At 42.3% G+C, this 21,939-nt stretch overlaps 1 long non-coding RNA gene and 1 pseudogene across 1 annotated transcript in view; both read right to left on the bottom strand.

Moving 5' to 3' along the window:
• LOC147826953 (uncharacterized) overlaps positions 1 to 21,621 on the bottom strand; it is a 58,040-nt gene extending 36,419 nt beyond the window's left edge. The window contains exon 1 of the long non-coding RNA XR_015453087.1: positions 21,165 to 21,621. This is a non-coding gene — a long non-coding RNA (uncharacterized LOC147826953). The remainder of the gene's footprint in view (positions 1 to 21,164) is intronic.
• Positions 350 to 542, bottom strand: LOC147826954 (U1 spliceosomal RNA; annotated as a pseudogene).
• Positions 21,622 to 21,939: the final 318 nt, after the last annotated feature.

Below are 21,939 nucleotides of genomic sequence, written 5' to 3'. Positions count from 1 at the left end.
GACTGAAGCAGAGAGGGGAACAGTGTCCAGTTGACAAGTCCTACAGGTTAAGAGTGTAAAGTTTTTTCAGGATATGTCATCTTAGAAATCTGACCCAAGTAATGGACCAGAGTGGGAGTAGAATCTTCCAGGATCTCTTTCCAGTGTCACCCCCTAACCCTTTCCCTCTCCCTGCTCCTTCCATAAATGTGTCCTGTTTCCTTTTCCTTCTTTCCACTCACCCTAAATTTTTCTTGTGATCCCCAAACTCTCTTTGTTCCCCCTATACTTTTCTACCATCTTCAGGAATAGGCATTTTTATTCCTGCCTACCCTGGACCCACAGATCACAGACTTGCAACTGGCCATCAGAGGGGTCCGGCAACCAAAGGCTTCCTTTATTTATTTATTTTTTTCGCAGTCCCCCACTACCACAAATTATGCAGTCAAGTTTCCCACATTTGGGGAAATCGCAGGGGTCAGCACATACAGAGTGCAATGGATAAGCCTCGCCCTGGGAAAACCACCTTCGTGATCATGGTATCTCCCCTGCCAGGTAAGTATTCCAAAGGCTTCCTTTACTACAGCCCAGTAAGTGTGGACTGCAGCATCACCCACCAAGACACGCGCTGTGGCAGAGCACTGTGTAGATGCTACACTGGTACTCAGGGACAAGTGAGTTTTCTTCAGTTTCCTGAAGAATAAAAAGGAGCTAAAAACAACACTACTTCCTAGAGCCCTGGGGAATTAAACAAGTTAATATAAAGTCTTTGAAACAGAATCTTTCACAAAGTAAGTACTCAACAAATGTTAGCCATTTTCTGTATCATTACATATCAGTGCTCAGTTAGGGTTTATTAATGAAGGAATGGTTCTTGGCCACCTCTTTCATCCACAAGAATAAGCAATTCTGTGTTCCAGGTGTTTCAAAGCCAAGAGGGAAGGACTGAGGGCATGCCGTTAACAAGCAGGTATGTTAGAATAAGTAGCCAGCTTGTCTGTCCTGGGCACTTGTATTCCAGGTTGTTCCCCAAAAGAGCAGCAGGAGATCTGTGTCTTGGGTTGTGTCACTCCCAGCAGACAGATTTAGATGAGAAGCAGCAGCAGCCTATGCTACATTGATTCTTCAGATGGACTTCCCTGGCATAAGTGCCCATTCTTAGATTCCTTCTCTTGGAGTGATCTTGAACTGGGGCTCTCCTACACTTTTGCTCTCTCCTTTAAGTTGTGAAGTAGCATTGCAGTGAGCCACTGCTATGTCATTTTCATTCCAATGGCCTCTGGAGCCCTATCCTCAGCCTGGCCCTACCTCTGGATAAATAACAAAAGATCAAAGCTTTCCCAAAGCCACCATAAGAGGAAAGGGGATCAGGTTATCTGGGGCATTCACTATCCAAATATGCAGGCCAGTATGCAGTCACTTATACACACACACACACACACACACACACATACACCCCTGGTGGATTAAAACTTGCAAAACCAAACAAGCCATGAACTCTTATGAGGGACAAGGAGGCAAACCAAGTGAGGAAGATAACATAACAACCTGAAATTTCAGTCAAGAGCAGTTCTTTTTTTGTTTTTTTTTTTGGTTTTTTTTTTGCGGTAGGTGGGGGTGACAGGGTTTGCTTCAAACCAGGGGTTTGGGATGCAAAAGCTAACAGCCCCTTAGAACTAAAGCAGCTCAACTGGGTGCCACTATAATAAATCAGAATCAGTTATGTAAAGTGTACAATTATCATTTGGAAATCACTCTTTCTGAATAATTCAATCATTGACTTTCACATCAAACAACCATTCCAACCACCCACGCACACACACAGTTCAGTCTCACACTGGTCTTAAACTCTCTTTAATTATCGGCATTAACCTATCACGGTACTATTTCATTCCTATTTCATCCTAGGGGAGGGGTCAGTGATTATGATAAATCACAATGAAGGAGAAGGACTTTCAGCTGTCCTTCCACAAGGCTCCAGGGTTCCCTTGATCTGACAGTGACAGGTCTGCTTTTGTCCCAGAAAGGGACAAGGACGAATAAGCAGCTTCCTTCTTGACAAATGCATTACAGATGCCAGTCCGGAAAAAAGGTCAAAAATGCTTTACAGTCTAGCCCCCAGCAGTGTGTGGCTGACCCCTGTGTCTATACCCCTGGAGGAGAGGAGATATCTACTTGCCCCTCTGATTGGAGGGTGAGAAGTGGAGAACCAGGTAAACAAAGCACACCAACATGTATCCTACCAGGCATATACCCCATTACTCTAAAATATAGCCATTACCTTAAAATAGGAGTAACAATGATTTCTAAAACATACACGCATTTTTCTAAAGATAATCACTAAATCTCTGAGAACACTTTCGTTAACCAGGAAGGTAATTCTCCTTGTCTGGCAAGGCCCTGACTCTTGCCTGAATGACTCCAAAGAAAGTAGAACTGCACAAAAATTGACGTACAGTGAAATATGTTATTTAGGGCAGAGTTTCCTCCACTTCGGGTGGCAAATCCTGCTCTCTTGTTCTGCACATTGCGTGAGTATCCCCACACACCTCTCCCTCCTACTCACCTTTCAGAACTTCCAGTTTCCATATATTTAATAGTGAATGAATTACCCTAAAGTAATTCAACAAAAAATAAAGATTTCTCTATAAAAATATTCATTATAACATCTTATTAAAAAGGGAGAAAGAAGAAAAGAAAGAAAGAAAAAAAGAAAGGAAGGAAGGAAGAGAGAGAGAGAGAAAGAAAGAAAGAAAGAAAGAAAGAAAGAAAGAAAAGAAGAAAAGAGAAGACAACTCAAATGTCACCTTTGGTGTGTAGGTTAAATAGTATCACATCCTTTCAGTGGAGTACATTTTGACCATTGAAGATCATGTCATACATGTGCGTATAAGCATATATGTGTGTGAAAGTTGTTCAAAATATAGTGTTAAAAGAAAAAAGCACAGGTGAATCATCGACAACCACATGAACATTTATGCTTCTTTTTTAAAAAAAATATATAAGGAGAACAAGTTATGTTAGATATATTCAAAATTCTAATAATGGTTATGTCTGAGTTTTATTATTAAGGTGGTATTTACTTCTTATTTCCTTCTTTTATTTATATCTGTATTTTCTAATTAGTTGACAAAGAAGTGGTGGGATAGAGAGGCTAAGATCATGGACCTGGAGCCAGTTTTCTTGTAATTGAGACTAGGTCTGGCACTTAGGGACATGATCTGAGCTATTACTTCCTTTTTTGGCCTGTAAAATGGGGAAATAATTATATGACCTACTCCAGATCATCGTGGGGATCAATTCAGTTAATTTTGTAGAGCCCATAGAACTGTGACTGGCAAATAGTAAACACAATTTGAGTATTAGCTATGATTATTAAAATAATCACATATGTCTTATATAATTAAAAAAAAAAAAAAAAAACCAGAGGCCTCAAGCCAGCTGTCAGATCTTAGCCACTTCGAAATCTCTTGGGGAGAGTTTCCTCAATAGTAAAATGAGAGAATTAGATAGATGACCTGAAAGGCCCATTCTCGATCTGTGATGGTTTAATTTAATGGGGATGCTTCTAGTGGGCCCTGAATGTAGCATAGAGGTGAAAGGGAACACTTCAAAGCGGGCTGTAGCAGGGGCTGGTGGGAAGAGGGAGCGATGGGGCCCATGAGATAGATCAGAGCCCAGCAAAATTGTGTGCAGAGCTTTGGGGGAGGGGAGAGGGAAACGGAGGGGGAGGCTGTGTGAAAACCAGCCAAGGCGAGTTGCCTCTACACTCCGCTGTGTGATTAAGTGACTGGCTTCTTTTCTACCCAAAGCCAGACTCCAGCTCAGAGAACCTCAGGGACTATTTTAAAGAAAAGTTATTTCTTTGTTTTTAATTGTAATTAAGTAGGTATTTTATAATTTTTAAACAGCGCAATTTATATGTCACTTCCATGATGTGCTGGGTACCCTTCACTAGAGGGAGAGAATATAAGTGTAAGAGGACTGCTGTGTATTATTTTGTGATTAGGGAAGTGCATTTATGCAACTGTGATAGAACTGAGATGCTGGAATATCTCAAGACTTCGTTAAACATGCCAGAACTTTCACAAATTTACTTGGAGCCAAAGTTTATTCATGTTAAGATTTCATTCATCCTTCTTCCCATACTTTGACAAAATGTTTAAGTTAGTTTCTCATTTTATTTGTCTACTGAGTTCCCTAAGTTAGGGAAATTAGTATTGTGTGTGCGGTTTGATTTAATTAGCAATTGGGGAAATCGGCCTGGCATGTTTCATGGAAGCTTGGGGAAATTGTCAATTAGCATTGTGTTAATTGGTGTCTGCCATCCTTGCTTTTTAGTTTTTAACCCCTTTTACCTTGTTCCCTCTTTCAGCATGTAAAATCTGGCTGTTTATTATTCTTTAAATAAAGGATTAATTGCCTGAATTCCTGCCTCTGTTCCCTGTCCTTTCTCTCTCTGAGCAGATGGGGAGTTGGGCAAGCCCATGGTGGCAGCCTTGCTTCTTTCAGACCCTCATTCTGCCTGGCACAGGAGAAAGTGCTCTGCGGAACTGCCCATGCCCAGCCAGAAGCTTCCTTGCTGTTCTTCTTAGTGCCCCATGGGCTCTCTCCATCCACAGTCACTGCAGACCTGCCTGCTTCTCAGGAGACCCCACTGCTCCTTTTTCTGCAGTCTGTAGGTGCTGCACTGGATCTGAGCAGCTCACTTCTCTTACCCAGTCAGCACCCTCCTTGTGGCCAGAAGGAAAGCCTCCCAAAGGAAGAAAGAGGGTATACATTCATAGAGTGCCTCCTAAGAGCAAGGCCCTATTAATGCCACAGCCTCCCAAAAAGGCAGGTTTCCGGTAGAAAAGCTGGGATTAGACCCCATCTGTGGTACTCAAATGAGACTTTGTCCATCCCATTCAAGATGGCATTTCCAGAGACCAGAATCTCATGGACTGAGTGGTCCTTGGATCAGTAGTATGGGTAGCAACTGGGAGCTAGACAGAAATGCAGAGTCTCAGGCTCCAAAGAGATTTATCAAATCAGTGGCTGCATTTAAAAGGTGATTCACATCACATTAAGTATAAAATACACACTGGCCTACTACATCATTTTGCCCCTGTTAAGCCAAAAGTTTGACTCTGTTGTAGAGCACTCCTGTACCCCAGTAGTATCGGTTGTCTTCTTTTCCATAGATATAGAAATTGTGACTAAGTAGTTAGCTATTCAGGTAAAGAATATATCTCCCAGGCTCCTTTGCAGTAGATTGTGATCACATGACCAAGTTTTGGAAAATCAAATGAAAATAGAGGTTTCAAATGGTAACTTCCAGTTCTCTCTTCCTTAAGAGACTACCTTGGATGGTAAGGATGAGGGTTATACTTTCAGGATGACAAAGTAGAAATGTGAGAGGAGATTGGGCTCCTGACAACTAAATGGGGCAGAGCACCCTACTTCCTCTCTATTGAATCCCCCAGGTCCTAAAATCTATCTGAGTCACTTTTCTTTTGAGATAGAGGTAGGAGAGTCTTTTATCCATGGACAAACCCACTTGTGACTAATATAGAAGCCAAAGCCCATCTCATCTGCATAGCATAGATCTTCCCAAAGCTCAGAAGAAGCACCACAGGAAAACTACCTACAGTGTACAGAGCACAGGTTCTTTGAGGACAGAAATAATCACAATAAAGTGCGTGCCAGTGAATACACCTGCCCTGCAATGAGAAGAACTGGCTGTCCCACTGAGGTAGTCAGCTTCTTGTCACTGGAAATATTCATGCAAAAGCTAAAGGGCCACCTTCCCCAAGCACTGCAAAGGTGATTTCTGTCCTGGATGGAATATTGATCTTTTTCAACTCTAATCTCTTCTTTCTAAAAGAACTATAGAAAAACAAAAGTACATTTCAGGGCTCAATAGATTTTAAATCCTGGATGTGCCCCCATCATTGAGCCAAATTAGGAACTTCTCTCTTAATTTCTACTTCCTCTCCTTTATTATAAGAACTCTGAATCATTTATTTGTCCCTGGTCTCTTGTTCCACAGGAGCCCATCTCTACTGTCCTTATTGCCACTGGGGCCGGGAGTCTGTAAACTACACTTCACAGGTTCTCAAGCAGCTTCCAGTTAGAAGGGAGGCACTGGCAAGAGATCAGAAACGACAGAAAGAGAAAAGCTTCCTGCCTTTGCTCAGACATCACAGAGCTCTGGCATTGGCTGGCATTGTTGGATTGGCAGTGAGATGGAGTAATTCCCAGTCCTGGCCCTCCAGGGGCAGCTGAAGTGCCTCTTGACAGTTCCAGTAGCACGGCTGTGGGCTCAGCTGCAGGCTCCAGCACAGGGGGATTTGCAGCTCCCTAATCTCAGGTCATAACCTCTTTCTCCTTCCACTATCTCATGGTTACCCACCTTCTTCTTTTGCCTCTCCAGCCCTTCCTATACCTTTGAAGCCAATTCCTGCTCTCAGTCCCTTCTGTGTGAAATAGTATGGATGGCTTCTGTTTCCCTGGCTGGACTCTGTATGATGTAATCACCAGCACTCAAGGGCCTGACTTCTCCTCTGAGGCCATCCCAGAGCTTGCCCGAAGGAGCCTTGTATAAAATCACCCCGTAGCAACAGCATAACCTGGCCAGGCCCTTCTTCCCTCCCCAGCTCCCCAAGATACATTCAAGACTAGAGGGCTGTGTTGTACTCGCTTCGGGAGCACATATACTAAAATTGGAAAGACTAGAGGGCTGTGGAGTCTTCAAGATAATACCCAACAAGTACATCTGACCGTGCCATACTGTGAGAAATATCTATGAACTTAATTTCTCACCAGTGTTTTAATTACCCAGTCTAGTTGTTATGTAGCTGGTCTTATTGCAAGGACAATAAGGGACCCATTTTCCAGAAGTTGGCTTATGCCAGCAGAACTGCGTTTTCATGTAATATTTATCTACAAGAACTCTAACATTCTTCTTCTAACCCCAACCCATCAGCAGACTTAACTACTAAACAGCACCTATTTATAAGCAAGTGAATTAAACCCTTCTCCTTGACAAGGACAGCAGAGAAACTCTCTGTCACAGGATTTCTACAAGAGCCCTCCAGGAAAGAGATGGGATTTTAGGGAAGCTACCTCTTCCAGCCCCACCCTTGCCAGCTCAGGATCCAGAAGAGGTTCTGGGGCAGTTGATAGTTGGAGATCAGGTAGAAAGGGCAGGATCAGAGCACCATAATAAGGAAGCTTATAGATTCCCTACTGAACTCACTCCATCCCTTATTCCAGAAAATACACACTCAACATAGCTGCAAGCACCACCTCCTTAAATCAGTCCATTAGATTGACAATCAGTGGCTTAGGTGAACTTAAACCCCCTTCAGGATAACATTTTTTTGGTACATTTCTTCCATTGTCCGATATGTATCAACACTCTGATGCAAGCCAGACATAGAGCAGGGTCCAGAGTTAAATTCTGACATAACCCCAGGAAGTGAAGTCTTCTAATCCCCTGTATGGCCTTTGAGAAATTAACTCATCTGTTCCAAAGAAGTTTGGGGGACACTTGGTAGAAATGGGATCCACTGTAAGAAATGATTATAAATATTTAAAATTGGATTATCATTTGTAAATCCAGCTTTGAATATAGTCAGTAGTTCTGGTGAAAAATCACTGTGCATTTGTGCAAGTCCCTCATGGCCCTAAGGTCAGCTTCTGAGGTTCTGCATTCTGGCTTAATCCACTGGGAAAGCAGGTAACTGCCACACCCAGGTTCTCCAGAACACACAGCAGTTGCCAGGTGAGGACAGAATGGGACTTTGGTGAGAGCCAGAAACTCTGGAGTCCTCTGGGAAGACCTGACCACACCTCAATGCCACTGTTGTATTTCTATGCAGCTCTCCCATTACTAAGTAAGACTCATTCCCTGGCAACTATCTACCTAAAACAATCCTTGGGAACAAAAGTCAAATTTGACTAAAATTTGCCAATTTTAACTTCCTTCTCTATGTAATCCCCTTCTCTTCTCCCTGCATCTGAGTCCTGAAAAGCTCTGTGGAGCTCCCAGTAGCACCAACAAACAGTGAGAGAAGTACAAAGCAGAGAAGCAGGAAACAAGAGTACCCATGTCCAGTCCTCTGGACCCCCAAACAACTACTACCTAGCTCCCTGGACCTGTCCTTCCAGCCTGAGGCAGCCCCTTAGAGTAAGGTCTAATATGAGCTCCCTGAACATCAGACAGCCTCTCTGTGCAGGAAGAGTGGGCAGTCTGGTGGAGATCGCTCCTCAGCTCCTTCCCCACTATATGAGCAGAGGAAAGGAGAAAAGCTAACCAGCCCTATAGCCATGAGGACAGCCATTCTGACCAGGGGCTGGCGGTCACTGGCTGCTTTCATCTTGACAGAAGGAAGAGAGGGTATGTTTCTCTTCTGTGACTATTTCCAGCTCCACACTTCTACAAAACCTAACCATGAGCTTTATGATTTACCCAAGCCTGACACTACTGTATATCCATTCAGTTCTCTAGTTCCCAAAGTTCATAAGTCACCCAGGGAATGTTCATCCCCAAGTGAAATTTGGACTCCAATAATACACTTAGAGACAAAACCTATTTTTGTTTTTTGTACCAGGGATCAAACTCGGGTCCTTGTGCTTGCGCAGCAGGTGACGAAACCACTGAGCTAAATCCCCAGCCCCCAAAACCTATTTTTTAAAGAAACGTATGACCATTTATAGGCTGACGATGCAAAGTGACAGACACAGTGATGGTTTTATGGGAGACTTGGAGACAGATCAGTCTGCACACCTGGGTAAACATTGGTTTGAGAATTGCCCTGGCCTTGGGCAGCAGGGAATGGAAGGCTAGTGATAAGGATGCTTGAAAAATAATAGAGTAATAATAATAGAAATATCTATGACTAATGACAAGAATCTGCATGTCATATATCATGTCATATATCATTTCAGAAACAGCTTCAGATTCATTTTATTTTTTATTCTCAAAACTTATTTCCACTTGGATGGCTAAAGGCACATTCCACAGGCCCAAATCCATCCCTTCTGTCCACACCCCACTACCCACTGCTCTAGCTCTGCTGAAGGCACACCATTCTCCCAAGCCACAGAGCACAAAGCCTGAGGACATCTGATTTGTCAGACTGACACACCTCCCGCTCAGGTTCTATGCTTATTTGTTTGTAATGTCACTCAACAAAGTAAGTCCTTGCTTACCCAACACTCAAGTCAGGCCCTTGGGACCTCTCTTCTGGCCAACTGTAGCTACCTCCGACTGTTCTATTCATCTTGTCATTTCAGTTCTCAAATCATGACTGAGTGGAGCTACATAACTTCCCTGTTCACAACTGCCAGGGACCTCAGCATTCTCATCTCTGAAAGTCCTTTTAATATGTACTCTAAGGAAAAAATGTTAGAAACTATTTGTGTCATCTATTGATACCTTAATATCAGTGCTCAGTCCTTTATCTGCAATTCCAAAACAAAAGATCTAGGCAAGTGGAAAAAAAATTTTTGGAATGTATTGATAAAACTTATCTTGAGGCTATTTAAAATGTTTACTTACCCTTTTAGAATATTCTTATATATTACAATAAAAACATTAGTCACTTTAACTATGGAACACTTCCCAGACCCCATTGAGGATAGTATGAATTACAGGGCTTATGCACCATAATATCTTGCTAAAATCTGAACATTTTGTTGTTAAAACATATATGGCCCAAAGGGTTTTAGATAATGAATTTGGGGCCTGTATTAACTTGCATTAGAGTCATTATTCTTCATGTCTTATATGTAGCTATCAGTCAGTGAATCCTCAAATTGAGCACATATTATATAAAAGGCAACTTTCCAAGCATTGAAGGCATATTACTGGTTAAAGTACCTGACCCTGCACCACAAGTCAATACTGCTGTGGATCTAAAGTAGAACTAACATGTTACGGTCCCACAGAGGGAATCTGATGAGAAAAACATTATCACAAACTGGAAGCTCAGGAAGAATTTTACAGAGATTTACCTGTCCGGACTATTAAAGGAGAAATGGAGAAACTGTGGGTAGAAGGTCACAAATGCAACTCAGTGGTCTATACTGAACTAGTAGACTCACAATTCTAAGGGAGTTGGCCACTATTTAGGCAATTATATTACTTAGAAAATTGCTCCTTCTGCTGTTACTGATGTCCCTACCACCACTGCAGCCAAAATGTCATCTGGACCCTCAGGAACACTGGGTGAGAAATCCTATGTTTATGGAAAGTGCAAAGAATGCTAGGACTGGTAGAAAATGTGGCTGAAGAAGCAACTACAATGAGATCATTAAGGGCCTATTTAGCAAAACGTAGAGGCCAGTAGCTGAGAGTGTGAGCTCAACACTTAGCAATGCTGAATACATTACCAATGCTTTTGTGCCTTGGCTGTTTGATCTACATTGTAGGAATATTGCTGCTGCTAAGGGCGATATTACCCAATTCATGCAAGTGTTGTGAGAATTTGGTGGATTGTGCTGATAAAGCACTTAGTAAATATTCAAAAAATATTAGTTGTCATTAGTTATGTTACCATTCAAAGGATCTTACAGGCAGAAGATAGCAAATGAGGAGTGATGACACGGTCAGCTTGGCATTACATTGCCTCAGGTGGACATGTTGTCAGCCTTAAAAGAAAGAAGGCTGGAGGCAAGGGGACCAGTTGGGAGGCTATTGTGGTGATCCAGAAAAAAGATGAAGTAGGACTGAATTCACAACTATACCAGCAGGATTTAAAGGTGACCTATGGGCTTAATGCAATAAATGCACATGAATCCATTCTGAAATAAATAGATAGATAAATAAATAAATAAATAATGGAAGAGAAGAAACAACTTTTTTTTTCAATAGAAGGGACTGAACCCAGTGGTCTACCCCTGAGCTACATCCCCAACCCTTTTTGTTTCAAAACTGTTGCCCGGGCTGGTCTTGATTTTGCTTGCCAGCTAGAATTATACGATATGTGCCCCCATGTTCAGCAGAAATATGTTTCCTACAGTAGAATTCCAATGAAAGAAATAATAGAAGTAGAAAATCATCATTAAGTAAATACACTACAGCAATTGTGACAGGCAAGAACCACTGATGAATGGTAAACTGGGTGAACAAAACTGTGATGGGCACAAGACACTCCAGCAGTATCAGAGTGTATCTCCCCACAAGACATTTATTCATTACAAAGAGAATAATGCCAAGTTTATAGTGGATGAACCTGGCAGTCACTGTCTTAACGAAGTGATCAAAGATATCATCATTAGTGATAAGACACATTGACATGATGCACCTCTTCATATCACTTCTGTGGGACTCTTGCCAAAAATGCAGAACAATCTAATTATGAGAAAACATCAGACAAGCCCAAATCAGGGGGCATTCTACATGAAAGTGTCCGAGTCATGAAAAACAAACGGAGACTGTCAGTGATTTCATGAGACGAAGAAGACATGACGACTAAATGCAATGTGGGATCTCTGAATGGATCTGAAACAAGGAAAAAGGACATTGGTGAAATAACTGATGAAATTCAGATAAAATTTATAAATGGTTAATATTACTGGGTCCATGTTAATTTTCTAGTTTCTATAATTATACCATCTTATATAAGATGTGAATATTAGAGGAAGTTAATGAAGGGTACTAGGAACCCTGTGTTGCTTTACTGTTTTTGGTAAATCTAAAGTCATAGTTTCTTCATCTAACATGATTCCTGGACACTCATGGAGATGCTGAATGTGACAGTGTATAAAACTAGATGGCCTTAAGGTGATACCTGAACATATACTACTTTTAAGTGTCTCCCAGCCATGTCACCACCATGACCATGTTTTGTATTAATTATGGACATGTCTTTTCCACCATTAGAAAAAGGAACCTTAAGAACAGGAACTGTATCTTATTCACCCTGGGATACCTCCCAACCCAATGACAGTCTCATGAATCATACAGTATATTGTTTTGTTGACACTCAATATGTTTTCTAATTTGTCCAAAGGAAAATTTCTCACAAGGCCATATTCTTATAGTTAACTCTGGTCTTATTTGAGAATAGAGAAGAATGAAGTCCAGATTTACATGGCATGTTTCCTTCGGGAAGCCAGGCCTTTAGGGAGCCAAGTAAAACAATGATAGAGATAATCTCTAGATCTCTGTTCTCTTTCTGACATCATATAAAATTAACAACCATGAAACCACTCCAGTAGCTCTAGCTGGGGCAAAATTTTTCCCAGGGGAAGGGGGATTGGCAATGTCTACAGACATCTTTAAACACCACTAGGGGAAATAGAGGTAGCTCTATTGGCATCTAGTAAGTAGAGACCAAGAGTGCTCCTTAAAATCCTGCAGTGTATAGGACAGCCTTCTACAACAGAGTTTTCAACAAAAATGTCAATAGTACCAAGGTTGAGAAGCCCAGTTTATGCCCTTCCTTGCTGCAAAAGTAATTGAGAGCTACTCATGGTCCTCCCAGAAGAAAAAATAAATGCAGTGTAAGTGAAGGCACAGATAAGTAATTTTCCTAAATTTAAAGATTGAATTCCAAATGTTTGGAGCAGAGCTAGGGAAGGTTCATTCATCTCTCATTTTCTGTATAGCAGAGGTGGTAGAAATCAGCTAAAATTGAAGAGTTCCACTGGTCAAAGTCAAGAAAATGAAAACTGTACATGTCTTCAAGTACATGTCTGTACTTATCTCAAGAAGCTGGTATGAAATAAGGCTCATGTCCACTTCTCCAGCTGGGTACAATGTTCACATCTTTTACTGGCTGTTTCATAACCAGCATAGTGAAACCTCCTGATGGCAGAGTGTTTGTCTTCTCTGAGGTCTAGCAACAACCCAAGGGACCTATTGCACTGTGAAATTTGGGCCAGAGAGACAATGGTAAGAATAGAGATGGAAGAAGGGATGGCATTGCAGAAGATGAGGCATTTGTGGATACCAAATGACTGTGAAATGAATAGGAATAGACCATGGGTGACACATTCAACAAAAGGCAGAGAAGGAGGCAGAAGCTGCAATCCCATGGATTGATCAGGGTCTTCCAGAGAAATATAACCAATAGAATACATATAATTATAAGAGAAGATTTATTAGATTCTCTTACATACTCAGGGGCTAGATAGTCCCACAATAGCCATCTGCAGACTAGAGAGATAGGGACTCCAGTAACTGCTCAGTCCAAGAAGCTAGAAGTTGCAGAACAAGAGGGACCAATGATGCAGCCCCAGTTCAAGGCTGAAGGCCTAAAATGTTCCCCTGGAGGGTTGTTAGTGCAAGTAGGTATTCAAAGGCTAAAGAATCTGGATTCTGATGTCCTCTGCCAAAAGCCACAGGAAAAAAGAATGCACCTAATCAAGGATCATATGTGAGTAAAATCTTCCCCCCACTTTTTTTCATTCCATCTGGTCCCAGTCCTTTGGAAGGTTAGTCTTCCACACACAGTTCACTGAGCCACACACCAGTCTTCTCTGGAAACACCCTCACATACCCAGAAGTAAGTTGTACCAATTTTCTCAGCATCCTTCAATCCAGGCAAGATGACAGCAAAAATTAACCATCACATCTATCCTCTCTCATCCATACATCTCACAATGTGCACCTCGATGGGCCTTGGATGCGTCTCTGATGGGCCAGGGCTGAGCCTGTGCACATAAGATAGATGGGGAACATCATTGGAGACAACTGCATGCATGTTGGGTTTTCCTGGAGCAAGAGGGCAGAAATGCAGAGAACTCAGGCCTTCATGTAGGCCACTGGTCTAGCAAGCTACCCAGCCAAAGTTTAAACAAATTACTACTCTCTGAAAGAAAAAGTGATAGAAAATCCTCACCTGACCAGTTAAGAACACTTCTCTTTCTCTATTCTGCTTGACACCATGAGTAATGAAAAAATGGTTCGCTATCGGTGCTGGGCAGAGGATTTCTGCCAAGAGTGGCTGCACTTGACTCTCTGCAGCCAAAGACACCATGCACAGAAGTCCAAGGCACCAGGGCCTTGGCAGAGCACTTCAGTGAGCCCTGAGCCCTGCCCCCAGGAGCTGCCCGTCTACCCAGGGCAAAGAATCCTGCCCCCAGCATCCTCTGAATGAATGAAACAGAACTAAGCATATCATCTGTCTCTCTAACATCCAATAATAGACACTCAGAGCCCTGCCTTTCTCCAAGTAAACAAGACAGGTACTTCTGTAGCCTGCGTTTGAGTGTGACTTCTGGAGCCAGGCTGCCTAGTTTCCAATTCCAAATCCACTACTCACTGTAGTAGATTCTTGGTGCATAACTCTTGCTAGGCATCCCTCAATTTTCTCACCTGGAAAATGGTGATTTGGGTCCCCATCTTGAAGAATTCATTTAAGTAAAGGACATATTGCTGACAGGACCAAGTCAGCATTTGGGAATGTTAGCAGTTATTGCCTGTCTCTCCATGGAGCTGTCTGGCTGGGGCCTCTGCTCAGTGGGAGAGACTCAAAGGATGTCAGCAGTCATTGGCCTCATCTTCACGCACACCTTGACCCCTGACCACAGGGGCTCAGAGAGACACTTCCATTCCATCTCTGAATGTTGTATAAAATCAGGAAGTGCTGAAAATTGTATTTTTATTTATTTCCAATTTATACCCTGCCAGATTTCAGAAGAGATGTACAGCAATACAGATACATCTATGTAAACTCTACTTCCAGGAACCAGGGCACCCTCTTTTTCCACATCTTCTGCCAAGGTGAGTTTAGACCCATCCCTGCTGAGAAGGTCAGGGTATACGGGAGCAAGTGTGGGAGGGAGAAGTGTGGGCAGTGCCCAGCCCAGCACCAATGTGGCCACCACCTCTCCACGCCTCCCCATGCCTGACAGTTTCCCTCCTTTCCTGCCAGACTGGCTGCTGCTCCCATATTTCCTGAGGCTACCACACATCCATGCTGGCCTTAGCTGTCCTTGAGGAGTTGTAGGGACAAAGAATATCAAAGGGAAAGGTGTTCTCTCTCACCCACCCAAAAAGTAAAAGTTAAGTACACAGATGAAATAAATCAACAGTAGCTTTGAGGGAGGGTGTATAAGAGTTTGTTTCATCAAAAAAGAATATTGAAAGAAGGGAGAGGGTGTCCGGTGGCTGGTCAGTCATCTCCTCCCAGAAGCCCCACTTCCCAGGAGTGGCTTCAGTTGAGCTGCCTTTTCTTCCCTCCTCTGCCCACTCCTAGTTCCTCACCTTGCAAGGGCCTTGGTGTCCCAAAGACCATCCTGACCTCTCATTCACAGGCCCCTAGCCTCCTCAAACCCCAATGTAACCAGCTATCTCAGCCTCCTTTGAGACCTTCATCCCCTCCTGGCCTTCCCTATTTCTCACCAGGCCCACAGATGCTGACCAAAGATCTTTAAGCCCCCTGACAACAGCCTGTTGGAGGAACACGGGACACAGGACATAAACTTAGACTGCTTGAAGAGCTTGGAGAGCCAGGACCGAAACTGCTGTCCAAATGCTAAGCAGACAGTTCTCAAGATTTGGAGTACAAAAGAATCAAGCAGAGGTAGATGGTGGGAAGGGGAAAGACATGCTCTTGGCTAAAATACAGAATTTCTGGAATAACCCAGAAATGTTCTTTTAATGGATCTCAGTCAGAGTCCAGAAATCTGTACTTTTAATAAGTTCACCTTGCCATTTTGATCCTTGCAAGTTTGTGTCATGCTTTGAGAACAGACCTGACTCCAATAACTTGGCTAGTGAAAAGAGCCCTGGCTTGAGCATGCAGTGCCAATAAAGTGAGGCCTTGGCTCTGATACAAGGCAGATGATCTTAAGCTCTGTGGGCCTCAGAATATTCCTCAGTGAAATGAGCTGGTAGGACAAGATTCCTAGAACTCCAATGGCACCAAACAATGGCTGATATTTATTGAGCATTTATTGAGTGTGCCAGAGGTTGTTCTAAATATTTCCCATGTATTTTTCCATTTATTCCTCACAACAGCCCTAAAAGAAAAGTACAATGACTATATATATATATATATATATATATATATATATATATATTACAGATGAGGAACCTGAGGAACAGATCATTGAAGACCACACTGCTGGAGATGAGAGACCTGGGGTTTATACCCAGGCCATCAGAGCTGAGAGCCATAGCACATCAGCACCATGCTCTGGTGCTGGAAAAAAGCTCCTGGTTGAGACTCACAGAGGGAGTAAGCAGAACACGGGTCTCGAGTTGCTGCCATACTGGCCTGCCCATCCTGGGCCCCAGTCACCTCTGGCTTTGCCCTGGGGTCACCCTCTAGGCCAGGTTATAAGTTATTCTCACCCTATGAGGCAAAAATTAGCCTCTAACTCATTTATGCAAAACTAAGGAGAATTTCAAAAGCCAAGGCTTCCTGAACTCCAGGAGCTCCATGTGGGGGTGGGCAGGACTTCAGAGGGTTAAGGAGTAGGCTGGGAAAATGCCCATGTAGCCAGACCGCCAAGCAAGGCTTGCCAGGGCAACAGGCCAGCACAGGCCTTTGCGGCATCTTACAGAGTTCAGAAAGTACTAGTTATTCCTCAGGCCATGAGGTGATAGCCAAAAATCCCTGGGAATCCCAAAGGCACCTGCCACCCCCATAGAAGTAGAAAGCAAAGGATCACAAGATTATGGTCATACTGGAGGGTGAAGAAGGGAAAGGGAGAGCTGGTAATGCCCAGCTTGAGGCTATGTGCAAGCTAGATCCAAGCAGAATCCTTAAAGCTGAGGAAGATTCAAGGGGACCAACGGCACCACCCCTGGGGGTTCTCCCATGACAAGCCCCTAAATGGGTTTGCTGAAGCACGTGTGATATTTTCACCTTTGCTCACACAATCTGTGAGGCCAATGCCTCCCAGTGCCACCTACCTGACAGAGGCCAGCTTGACAGACCCTCCTCCTCCTTGTGCAGACAGGCCTTCCAATCTGCCCTTCCTTTCTAGGGCCACAACTCCTTTACCACTTGGTTCTTCACACTCTGACTTGGAGAACCTACCTGCCATATAGGCTTGTGATGGGCCCAGCTCGCTGCTTAGGAGCAGGGCTCCTGGATCATCTGCCTAAGTTAGAATGGCAGGTGTTCCCTTTATAAGCTGTGAGAGCTCAGGCAAGTCCCTGAACTTCCCTTAGGCACAATTTCCTCCACCTTATGTTATGGATAATAATTGTATCAGCTTCTTTGGGTGGTTGTAGGATCAAATGATATATATGGAATGTCCTTGGTACCCATAAATGCATGTATATTTTACCTTTTGCCTAATTATGATGTATTTCCCTGATACCAGGTATCTTTACATCTCCCAACTTTAATAATATCACAAACTTTCCATGGAGAGGCTACCATAAGCCAAGTCCTAGACTAAGTCCAGGGATCCTTGAGCTTTCCTTTAGGAGAATCCAAATTGGAGGTCCTGGCCACCTGGTACCCTACACAAAAAGCCATTTTCACTGACATAAAACCCCTTGCTGGGAGCCTTGGGGAGTTTCTACACTCCTCTTAGTTCTAGGTGTGGCAGATGCCCTAGAAAGCAAGAGGGAAAGGTTTCAGATTTCCCACAGGGTACTTCGAGGGCAGGAAAAGAAAACTGCATGTTGGAGACAGTGCTCATATGCATGCACAGGTCGGGTGGCCCATGGAACAGCATATTGCTGTCTAGTTCAGGTCTTAGACCTACCACACCAGCAATGGGACCCTGGTGAAACATCCAGTTCTAATTTTTTGCCTCCTCATCCATCAATAGAAATTAGAATCTCTTTATAGTGAGATGATGGGAATTGCTTCCAGTAAACATTTATGGACTAATCTTGCCAAAATAGGGATGTACCAATCCTCCCTACTCTTTGAATCAAAGGAATAAGAAATGTTTCTTGGAGGAAAGCCCCAAGGACCCAGACTACAGCAGAAAGTAAGCCACATGCCCTTTATCAGTGCCATCAACAGTTAACATGGAAGTTCCTGTAAGAACACAAACTCTAGGGGTGAACAAGTGCTATGCAGACAACAGTATACACAAATTCAGTGTTTCTTCATGTGTCTTTGTCCCCAAGAACCATATCATAATGTGAACAAAAACTAAGCCAAGGCAAAGTCAAGGATGTGTTCAGAAATGAATATTCAAAATGGCAGGCAAAATCATGTTTGTGACAGGACACATGCTGCCTTCTCAGTCCAGAAAGCAGCCTTGACCTAAGACCATCACGGTCCCCACCACTTTAACCAAAGAGAGTGAAAAGCAAAAAGAATTTACATGAATTAATTATTTAGAAATGTAAGAGCATCATATGAATAAAAAGAATGAGGTCTTTATTTTATAATAGATTTAACAGCCAACAGCAAGTCCTGACTCTCATCCTCTAAAATGAGTATTCTAAGAGTGCTTGCTTCATAGAGTGGTTGAAAGAATTGAGATACTCCAGGTAAAGAATTTAACACAATACCTGGTAGCTAACAAGGTGAAAAATGTTAGCTCCCAGTACTGTTGATTTTGTTGCTCCTGTTTTAGAATCATTAAAATTAAAGAACTGTGAATCAGAGAAATAAGCACACTAATGAAAATGTTCATTCTTTGGGTTGGAAATTTTACTCAAATATCTAAACATCCTATTATTCCCATAGCTTTTAGGGCCTAATTGGACATAACATCCACAGTTTGGCACACCCAGTAGAACATCCTACCCTGGCATTCTGACATTTCAATGTTCTGAGTGGAGAAAAAAGAAGAAAGCACACAGCAAGTGGAAAGAAGGAGACCAAAGACTGGAAGAGGAGTGGCTGATGAGAAAATGAAATTGGTCCAGAAGACTCATTAAAAAACAAAAACAGGGCTTCCAGGACAACATACCACCACACCCAGAACAGAGGAGGTGAGCCGCGCAGGTGCCAGCAGCACCCCTCACGCCCCATCAAAATGAGAAGACATGTAAACAGCTTCATAACCAGACTTTCAGATCCTATGGGAACCCAAAAGGGAAACAAGAAGGAACACCCTGACACTCAACTACCTGGACTCCCTGAACTGGAAACAAAAGAGGATCAGGGAAAAAATGAAATCAGAAATAGTTTCTCAGATAACAGCAGAGATTGTGTCCTTAGTGCAAGACATGATTAATTTAGAGAGAAGCTGAGGAACATGATGGAATCCCAACACAGGAAACAAATGGAATCCATAAAACCGATGCAAACAGATTTCCAGGAGATTAAAAACTCCATTGAAAGTCTATGCAGCAGAATGAGCCAATGTGAAGACAGAATTTCAGATACAGAAAATAAGATTGCAATTAGTGACCAGGAAAAGAAAAATTGTTTTAAAATTGTAAGGGACCACGAGAAATCAATCCAGCAGCTGCTAGACAATGCAAAGAAGAATAACATAAGAATGATTGGACTCAATGAAGAAACAGGAGAGAGTGCAGATGACATAAAAAATACTATTCACAGGGCCGGGGATTTAGCTCAGCAGTTCTGGCACCTGCCTCACAAGTGCAAGGTCCCAAGTTCAATCTCTGGTACCCAAAAAATAAAAAAAAATAAAAATAAAAAAACTGTTCACATAAGTAATAGGAGAAAACTACCCAAGCAGGGGAAAAGAACTTGACATACAGATAAGTGAGGCATATAGGATTCCAACTAGCCTTGATCAAAAGAAAAAAACCTACACATAGGCATATAATTGTTAAGATTCCAGAAATCCAACAGAAGAACAAAGTTCTACAGGCAGTTAGAGAAAAAAAACAAATCACATACAAAGGAAAGCCCAACAGAATCACAGCAGTCTTCTCAATGCAAACCCTCAAGGCAAGAAGAGCTTGGAGTGATGTATTTCAAGCCCTAAAGGAAAACAGCCTCCAAACCAGATTGATGTACCCTGCAAAACTATCTTTCAAGGGCCAGGGATTTAGCTCAGTGGTTTCACCACCTGCTGCGCAAGTGCAAGGACCCGAGTTCAATCCCCAGTACCAAAAAGAACCCAAAAATCTATCTTTCAAAATGGATGGATAAATAAGATAATTTCATGACAAAGAGCACCTTAGGAACTTCATGAATACCAAACCAGCACTCCAAAAAATTTTAGACAATATCATAGGTAAAGACAATGAGGATCACAACCCCAGGAAGCCCAGCAGAATGAATCCATCAGGCATGACAAGAAATTAAAAGGAAAGGGGAGAATCCAACAAAAAGAAAAAGTCATGACAAGCATAAGTCAATGTATATCAGTTATAAACATCAATGTTAATGGTCTCAATTCACCAATCAAAAGAAATAGACTGGCAGAATGGGTCAAGAAGCAAGATCCAACAATATGCTGCATACAAGAAACACACTTAATTCAAAAAGAAACTCATAGAGTGAAAGTTAAAGAGTGGAAAACAGTACTCCATCCAACAGGAACCCAAAAAAAAGCAAGAGTAGCTATCCTCTTTGCTAATCAAGTGGATTTCAAACCAACACTGATTAAGAGGACAAAGAAGGGCTGGGGATTTAGCTTGGTGTTTCCGGCACCTGCCTCGCAGGTGCAAGGACCCAAGTTCGATCCCCAGTAACAAAAAAAAAAAAAAAAGAGAGAGAGAGAGACAAAGAAGGACACTGCATCCTTGTAAAGGGAACAATCCAAGAGGAAGTGATGACCATCATAAATATCTATGCGCCAAACACTAGTGCACCCAACTATATAAAACAAATACTAATGGACATGAAAAATCATATAAGCACTAATACAATAGTCATGGGGGACCTCAATACTCCACTGTCACAAATAGATAGATCAACTAGACAAAAAACAAGCAACGAAATACTAGAACTCAATCAAACTCTTGAACAAATGAACTTAACAGATATTTACAGAATGTTCCACCCCACAAAATCAGAATACACATTCTTTTCAGCTGCACACGGGTTGTTCTCCAAAATAGACTGCATACTCGCTCATAGAACATGTTTACGTAAGTGCGAAGAAACTGAAGTTATCCCCTGTATATTATCAGACCATAGTGTGATGAAATTGGAGATCCATAGCAAAAGAAACTGCAAAAATTTCATAAACACGTGGAAATTAAACAACACACTTCTGAATAACCAATGAGTCACAGAGGAAATTAAAGAAAAAACAAAAGCAAAAATAAGAGGAGAGCGTGGAAAGCTCTTTAAGAGGTTCACGTGCCCTCTAAAAACTGTCAAAGGCAAGAATGAACTAACCTTTAGGCCTTTGAAGTACCTGCCGAAATGGTGGAACCCCTTAGTCCTCTTCTCCAAACCTGCCAAGTTAAGAATCCTCCAACCACACGTGTTCTATAGAATGTACCTGAAAAGCCAAGTGCCCCAGCTTTGCAGGGGATTTCTCTCACCATTTAATAAGGAGTACCTGGAATATTCAGGCCGAGAAGTATTTCTTAATTTCCTGTGCAATCTGAAGGCATTATCCAAGGGTTATTTTTGTTTTGTTTTATTCAGAAGTGGGGTTGCTGGAGCATTCCTCTTGGACATGTTCAGATTTGAATTAATTAGAATTCCTGTACAGTTTTCTTCGGTTATAATTATAGCTTAATTTGATTGCTTAATAGCTCTGGTTTTCGTAATGTTTAGCACCTGTTGTAAATTGCACAAGATAAATCACCTTCTACCTTCCACCGTGTTTATGCCTAACTTTTGCCTTTTTCCCTTTCAGCTGGTGGGCTTGTGACAACAACCACATGCTTTGCTCATTCCTGCCCTTTCCACCAAAGAATTCTTTTGCAAGGCTATTTAATCAGAGAAGAAGTGACTTTTACTTAAATGCCTCCTTAAGACTGTTAAATTTTTTTAAGGGGAAAAAATTGAGAAGTGAAAAAAAAGAATATTTCAGTTGCTATAAACTCTGAGGACTGACCCCTGGTATTATGTAGACTTTCACTTAAGGGTCACCTTTTTGATGCACAGGGCGTGCTGAGGCTTTTCCCCCTCCTTTTCTTTCCAGGATTATTAGACAGCAGAG

Source organism: Heterocephalus glaber, unplaced genomic scaffold, assembly GCF_053883595.1.
Source record: "Heterocephalus glaber isolate CG9 unplaced genomic scaffold, H.glaber_assembly_v1.0 deba00001457, whole genome shotgun sequence".
In the NCBI taxonomy this organism is placed as follows: Eukaryota; Metazoa; Chordata; class Mammalia; order Rodentia; family Bathyergidae; genus Heterocephalus; species Heterocephalus glaber.
The sequence above is the reverse complement of the archived record's forward strand: the minus strand, read 5'-3'. Positions and strand labels throughout refer to the sequence as shown.